An 8,780-nucleotide genomic window follows, 5' to 3' on the forward strand; every position below is an offset into this window, starting at 1 on the left:
TCTAATTAAACTTAAAAGCTTTTTCACAGCTAAGGATACCATCAACAAAATGAAAAGACAACTTACAGAATGGGAGAAAATATTTGCAAGTGATGTGACTGATAAGGGACTAATTTCCAAAATATATGAACAGCTCCTACACCTTAATATAAAAGAAACAAGCAACCCAATCCAAAAATGGACAGAAGACCTAAACAAGCAATTCTCCAATGAATACATACAAATGGCCAATAAGCACATGAAAAAGTGCTCAGCATCGCTAATTGTCAGAGAAATGCAGATCAAAACTACAGTGAGATATCACTTCACACCAGCCAGAATGGCCATCATTGAAAAGTCCACAAACAGTATATCCTGGACAGGGTATGGAGAAAAGAGAACCCTCCTACACCATTGGTGGGAATGTAGAATGGTGCAGCCACTATGAAGGACAGTATAGAGGTTCCTTAAAAAAACTGAAAATAGACTTACCACATGATCCAGCAATCCCACTCCTGGGCATATATCCAGAGAAAAATAAAATTCAAAAAGACACATGCACCCCAATGTTCATATCAGCACTATTTACAATAGCCAAGACATGGAAACAACCCAAATGTCCATCAACAGATGACTGGACAAAGAAGCTGTGGTGTATTTATACAATGGAACACTGCTCAGCCATAAAAAAGAAGAAAATAATGCCATTTGCAGCAATATGGATGAACCTGAAGACTGTCATTCAAAGTGAAGTGGGCTGGAAAGAGAAAGAACAATGCTATATGGCATCATTTATATAAAGAATCTAAAAAAAAAAATAATAATGACATAACTGAACTAATTATTATGTTGATTTCGTGAATATGTGTAAGCACATTTGACTGTCCTTTATGATTGGATTACTACATTCTGTTGTTTCTTATTTTGTAGTTGGCTTTATTCCTTTGATAACTATGTAAGTTTAAAAAGCTGAAGATCTACTCCATTCTTAGATACAAAAATTAGTACATATATGAAAACTAAAAAAATGTGCAGTATACTGTTTGTATGTATTTATGTGCAATATAATGTGTATGTGCAGTCAAAGTAATAATTCTACGTAATAAAACTGGAAGGAAAAAAAGGAAACAAAAATTAGATGAAAACAAGGGATAAATTCCTTGTTAACTTAGAGTTGAAAAGACTTATCAATCTATTTCACAAAATCCAGAAGCCATAAAATTCAGTTACATAAAAAGAACAAAAATTTATTAAAAAAGAAGTCAAAAGATAACACTGGAAAAACATTATTTGTGGTATAACTCAAAATAAGTTCTAATTTCTACTATGCAGAAAAAATATCTTGAAAATGGTAAATGGAAAGTATCAATAGAAAGAAGGACAAAGAAACAAACAAAATTAATGGAAAAAATGCAAATAAACATTTAACAACGTGCAACTTCACACAATAAGCAAAAAAAGAAAAGAAAAAGCCCACCAAAGAAACAAAAACCTGCATTGATAAAACTGGACTTTCATGTAATAGTGAAATGAAATATGTTGCCACTGGCCCTCTCTCCCACCAAAGAAAACTGAATACACTACAAAAATCACATTTTAAAGGATTCAGAGAGCTGTGGAAACAAGGACTGGATGGTGTAAAATTACAGAAAAGGGGAAACTGTTCCCAGGTAACTTGATAATTGCCAGCCCTTTGTTTATCTGAGGACAGGCTGTAGATTAGGCTTGTTTCAGACAAAGGGCTTCTGCTTGAGGGCAGAGACGTCAGCAGCCTTTTAGCAGTTGCTTGGTGCTGTAGTGACAAATGTAATAGTAAGGGGCTGTAAAAGCACACAGTTTTCACCTTGGGATATTTTCATAGTTCTATGGCTACACAAGAAATGGAGGAGCTAGCACAAAATCTTCTAAAACACAGACTGAAATATCTTTCTATTGTGCAGTGCTGCCAGGGAAGAGCTCTATGTCAAACACAGCGCGTTTCCTCTTAAAGACATTTGCCAAGTTTTGAGGCTGAATGAAGTAGGAGGCTAAAGAAAGCTGAAAGCTTCTGAAGGTCAGAACTGTCTGTTAGCTTCTAGGGCTGAAGAGATTGTATTTCCAGGATCTAGGAGCAAGAACATACCAGAAGGAGACTGGGTCTTACTAAACATGCAGCAGATCCCAGATCAAGTTCAGTTTCTGACTGGATTGAGGTCATTAGCTACTCACCTTAGTTACTTAATGAAATTAAAGGGAAACCTTCTTTTCCATGGAACTTCTGTGGTTCTTCTAGACACACTTTAGGGCACTGCAACAGAATAATTTCTAGATATGCAAAAAGGCAAGACTGTGTGACTGATATTTAAGAGGAAAAGAATAGGTGCAGATCCATAGATGTTGCCCATATTGAAGTTAGCTGATAAGAACTCTAAAAAATATATATTTAAAATAGAGGAAAATAACAAAATAGATGAAGGATAGAAAGTTTAAAACAATTGGAGTATTTAAACAATAATCAAGTGGAAAGTTTAGAACTGAAAAATGCAGTATGTGAAATATAAAGCCCAACCTATGAGTTTGACAGGAGAGGGGATATAGCAGAATGTAGGATTAGTGAACTGTGATATGGGTCATTAAAAAATAGGCTGAAGAAGAGAAAGAAAAGGCGGAAAAAAGGTAAGAGTCAAGTAAGACATACTCAAATGGTTTACCATTCACGTAATTGGAATTTGGAGGAAAAGAAGAAAGAATGAGGCAAAAGCAATATTTGAAGAGATAATCGTTTAGAATCTGTTTAAAATTGATGATAGACGTCAACTTGTGGACACAAGCAAGTAGGAAACCACACTTAGGTTCATCATGGAATAACAGCTCATAAAGACAAAGTCAATTACAAAATCAGAAAGGGGTTAGAGAAGAGCAATACATTGCCTTCAAAAGAGTGAGACGATAACTAACAGCCAATGTCTTAATCAGAAACAGTTGAAACCCAGAAAGCAATGGAATTTCAACTTTAAACTGCTTATGGAAAATAACTGAGCCTACAGTTCTATGTGAAGTGAAAATTTGCTTCAAAAATGAAGATAAAATACAGACATTTTCAGACAAGGACTGCCAGCAGGCCTGCTCTAAAAAACATTAAAGAGATTTCTACAGGCAGGAACAAAATGACACTATATGGAAACGTGGAATATATACAAGATCTTGTGGAGGCTCACAATGAAAAAAAATGTGACAGTGAATATATGTATGTTCATGTGTAACTGAAAAATTGTGCTCTACACTGGAATTTGACACAACAAGAAAAGAAACTGCAGGAGGGAATGAAGAACATATGAAAAGTTATATAGTGAGTAAATATACATGAATCAGTATTGTACAAAACAATAATTGTTGTGTTTTGAGTTTAAATTAAATTATTTTTAGAATTATAATGTATGACAACAGGTGAGTGACATTATCAAGATGGCAGAGCAGGAGACTGAAGCCCCTGCCCGTCCCCCCCACAAAGAACAGAATTAGCTATCCACAAATTAAAATAGCTCTGGGAGCACTTAGGAGTCCACTTAAGAAGCTTTAGCAACACAGTGGACCAAAAGCCTGAGAATAACTTCATTTTTAAAAAAGGGTAGAAAGAACAGTTTCATTTTGCCTGCATCATCTCAGTGCCAGGTTAACACTGCTCCGTGCCAAGTGGGCGCTCCCTGGCCCAAGATAATTCCTTTGCTGGGAGAACAAGAAAGGGGTGAGTGACCAGCTTACCCAGACTTTCAGGGCACTTGCACAAAAGACCCACTTCATTTCAGCCCACCCAGAGGCTGGCATAGCTGAGACATCTGGAGATGGCTAGGAACAAGGAAGAGACACAGTGCACCCCCCGGCAGACCCAGAGGCACTACATGCCCTCACATTTGGCACCTCACACCACTAGACCAAGGGCCGCGGCATGCACCGGCATGCACCAACATGCCCTGACCCACAACTGAAGGTTTTTTTCTAACCAAAATCAGTCCATAGAATGTGGAAGAGGTTAATCCTTCTTCAAACGCCCAGACACATACACAAGGTTCCATGGATCACAATGAGTTTGGGAAACATGACACCACCAAAGGAATACAGTAAACTTTCAGTAACTGATCCCAAAGAAGTGGAGATCCACAAATTGCCTGACAAAGAGTTCAAAATAATTGTTCTAAAGCTCAGAGAGCTACAAGAGAACATAGATTGACAATTTAACAAAATCAAGGAAAGGGTACCAGAACAAAATGAGTTAAGCAAACAGATAAAACATTAAAAAGGCCAAATTTTGGAGCTGAGGAATACAGTGATCAAAATTTTAAAGTTCCATAGAGAGCTTCAACAGCAAACTTGATCAAGAGAAGAGAGGATCAATGAACTAGAAGACAGGTCATTTGAAACTATCCAATCAGAGGAGAAAAAAAAAATGAAAAGGAATGAAGCGAACCTACAGGACAACATCAAACCAAACAATATCCGCATTATAGAAATCTCAGGAGGAGAAGAGAGAAAGGAGCAGAAAGCTTATTTAAATAATGGCTGAAAACTTCCCAAATTTGGAGAAAGATAAGGACATCCAGGTACATGAAGGTTAAAGGCCCTCAATTAGGTTTAACCCAGCAAAGACTTCACTGAGACATACTGAAACGGTCAAAAAAGAAAACCAAAGAGTGCATCTTTCCAGAGAAGCCAAGAGCAGCAAGAGACAAACAGCTCATCACATACAAGAGAAACCACCCCCCACCCCCACCCCCCACCATAAGGCTATCAGTAGATTTCTCATCAGAAACCTTGTAAGCCAGGAAAGAGGGGGATGACATTCTCAAATTGCTAAAAGAAAAAAACTGTCAGCCAAGAATACTTTGCCCAGCAAAACTGAACTTTAGGAATCTTTGAAGGAGAGATCATCGTATTCCCAGGCAAACAAAAGCTGAAGGAGTTCACCACGACTAGACATACCTTGTAAGAAATGCTAAAGCAAGTTCTTAAAGTTGAAAAGAAAGGGCAAAAAAAAGTAACATGAAATCCTATGAAACTATAGAACTTACTGGTTAAGGTAAATACATAGCCAAATTCAGAATACACTAATATTGTAATGGTGGACTTTAAATCATGTAACTTTAATGTAAAGGTTAAATGACAAAAGTATTAAAAATAAATATAGCTACAATAATTTGTTATTGGATACACAATATAAAAAGATGTAAATTGGGACACCAAAATTCTAAATTGGAAAAGCAAGTGCATTGTTGGTGGGAATGAAAATTGGTACGGCCACTATGGAAGACAGTATGGAATTTTCTCAAAAAATTCAAAATAGAAGTTAAATTTAATTAAAAATTAAATAATTCATATCCAGCAATTCCCACTTCTGGGTACATATTCAAAGGATATAAAATCAGTATCTCGAAGAACATCTGCAATCCCATGTTCCTTTCAGCATTATTCATAGCAGGCAAGATACAGATACAGCTTAAGTGTCCATTGATGGATGAGTGAATAAAGAAAATGTATTGTATATACATAAACGAATATTATTCAGCCTTAAAAAAGAAGGGAATCCTGCCATTTGTGATAACATGGACAACCTAGAGGACATTATGCTAAGTGACATAAGCCAGACAAAGACAAATGTCACATGATTTAACTTACGTGTAAAATTTAAAAAAGAAAAAAAAGTTGAAATAGCGTCAGAGAGTAGATTGTTGTGTACTAGAGGTTGGGGGAGGTGGAGGAAAAGGAGAGGTATCTGATCAGAGGGTACAAACTTTCAATTATAAGATGAATAAATTCTGGGAGCATAGTGTACAACGTAGTGACTAGTTAATATATATTTGAAATTTATGGAGAGTGGATCTCAAGTGCTGTCACCATAAAAAAGGAGATAATGGATATAATAATTAGATTGTGGTAATCACTTCACAATGTATCAAAATAGCACAGTGTGTACCTTAAAAATACGTAATTTTTTTTGTGTCAAAAATAAGGAAATAAAGGGGAGGAGGGTATAGCTCAAGTGGTAGACCACATGCTTAGCATGCATGAAGTCCTGGGTTCAATCCCCAGTACCTCCTCTAAAAATAAATAAGTAAATCAAATTACCTCCTCCCCCCAAAAATAAGCAAATAAAGTATTTTAAAATAATAATATAAAATGCATGATACCAATTACAAAGCAGTCTGGAGGGTAAATGGATTATTAAGAGTATTAGGTTGTAAACACATCAGGAAAATGAAAAAAATATAGTTTATATGAGGCTGTAATAACCCCTAAGAGCATGTTGTAATCAATAAGTTAAACACTACAAGTTAAGAGATGTCTGGATGGCTTAGCAAGTCCACTACTAGGTACCTACTCAAAATAAAATTTAAATATATCCCTCAAAACTCCTGTACACCAGTGTTCATGTGGCTTTATTGGAATAAACCCTGAAGTAGACAATTCAGATGTCCTTCAGTAGGAGAACTGGTAAGCAAATTATAGTATTGTATCCCTTCCATGGAATACTACTCAGAAATTAAAAGGAACAATGCCATGGATTAATCTCATAAACAATGGTATATGGAACAAAAACATAAAAGAGTAAATACTTTATGCTTTCACTTACATGAAGTTCTAGAACAGACAAAATTAATCCCTGGCAGGGGAAGATGTTAACTAGAAAGGTGCATGGAAACTTTCTGGGATAATGAAAAATTTCTGTATCTTGATTGGAGTGCTGGTTACATAAGTGTATACATTTGTTAAAAATCATCAAACTATACCTTTAAAATCTGTGCACCTTATTTTATGTAAATTTACCTTGATAAAAAAAATTACTGATAAAACAACAACGTAAGGAAAGAGTAGCAAAATTTTTATTAATTAAAAAGAAGGCAAGTGAAAAGGGAAGAGGGAACATAAACCAGATGGGCCAAATAGGAAACAAATAGTAAGATGGTAGATATAAACCCTATATCAGTAATTACATTTAATGTAAATGGATTGAATATTCCTGATAAAAGGAACAAGTTGTTAGTGTTATTTGTATATCTCTTAGTTTAGATTTGTCTGTCCTGCATACAAGAGATACACTTTAAGTAATAAGATATGGAAGGGTAAAAAGTAGAAGGGTGGATAATGATAAGGCATGCCAACATTAACCCAAAGCAGGCTAGCATAGTGATATTAATCTGCAGATAGTAAGAACAGAATTAGTTTTTGGTTACATGTTGTCCAGAAACTAAAGAATATACTCGGGTATAAAGTTAACACCAAATATAATGTCATCCCCATTTTCACAAAGAAAAACCACCATGGTTCTTATGAGTGAGAAATCATTCTTTTCAGGTAAAAAGAGCAAGCAACATTTTGCAGTCATTAGAGGGAAGCAAACCTAGAAATATAGTTAATTAGATTCTTCCAGAGTTTGTCGAACCAGGAAAGAGTAATTTCCCTCAACCACACACAGCTTCAGAAGGGTTCAGACCAAAAATTAACACCAAAACCCTGTGAATTACTTGCAATGAGTAGCAAGTCTTAAGGTAAAGTTTACCATTTTGTGAACTCTGCGTGGAATGGCTCATTGTGGGTTTAATTACTCTCAGCTAATCATGTGTATTATTCTTATTTTAGAAAACAGTCTGGGTTCAAATCTGGGATCCACCACTTACTAGCTTGGAATATTTGTGCTAGTTAACTTAACGTCCACAGGCCTCAGTTTCTGTCTGGAGCTCAGCGGAGCTGGAGAGAGCTGAGCTACCAGGTGTGGGAGTAGATGATTAAGACATTAAGCCAAAATAAAGGTAGCCATTCAAGTATTTACTCTCCTAGTGCTATAGTGTAAGTGAGAGCAGAGAGAGCAGGCCCCAGATAAGGAGGCCTCTCAATGAGGGTGCCTGGGCTAGGAATGCAGGTACTTACAAGTATTAAGAACATGGCCATTCAGGGACCTGAGTCCTGGACTGCAGCTCCCTTCAGAGAGTGGCATTGGATTGGTTGTGCACTGTCTGCTGTGGTGGGCAGCTTTCCTCCTCCACCCCTCTAATGTGAGGCCTGCCAGGTAAAGTCTTTTAACTGTCTCTGGTTGGGCCTGAAAAATCACACGTAGGTTTTTGGCCAGAAACTGGACTCTCCTCAGTTTCCACTGTAGAATGGGAGATCATAAATGACAGAATGCATATAACATGTGCAGGAAAACACCTGGCAAGTGATAAACGCCCAATAAGTGTCTGTATTGTTATTTTGCTGTAGTTGTTGCTAATATTATCCCTGAGTTAAAACTCCTTACATGTTGTGATGTGATATATAAGAAATATATATAATGTGTATATACGTGTATGTATATATATGTATATATACACACACATATACAATTGACGCTGGAACAACACAGGTTTGAACTTACACGTGGATTTTTTTTCCATAATAGATATTACAGGATTACAAGATCCTCGGCTGGTTCAATCCAAGTGTTAAGGAACAGGGATATGGAGGGCCGACTATAAGTTATCCTTGGATTTTTGACTTTGAAGAGGGCCAGCCTGTCCAATCCCTGCATTGTTCAAGGGTCAACTGTATTAGGTCCTCATTTCAGGCACTGATCTCCTGAAACCCTTGGAATTTCCTATAATGAGAGTTACAAAATTGTGTTTTGTTATGTTAATGAGGTGACCATTGGGCTGCACCTAAAGATGGAGGCGGGTTGCCAGAGGGACCAGCCTTGTGCCTAGAGGTTTGGAATTTGCAATCTCACCCTCTGGGAGGGGAGGAGAGGGGCTTGAGATTAGATTCAGTCACCAACTGTCAGTGATTTAATCACTCAT

Source organism: Camelus bactrianus, chromosome 22 (assembly GCF_048773025.1).
Source record: "Camelus bactrianus isolate YW-2024 breed Bactrian camel chromosome 22, ASM4877302v1, whole genome shotgun sequence".
Classification (NCBI taxonomy): Eukaryota; Metazoa; Chordata; class Mammalia; order Artiodactyla; family Camelidae; genus Camelus; species Camelus bactrianus.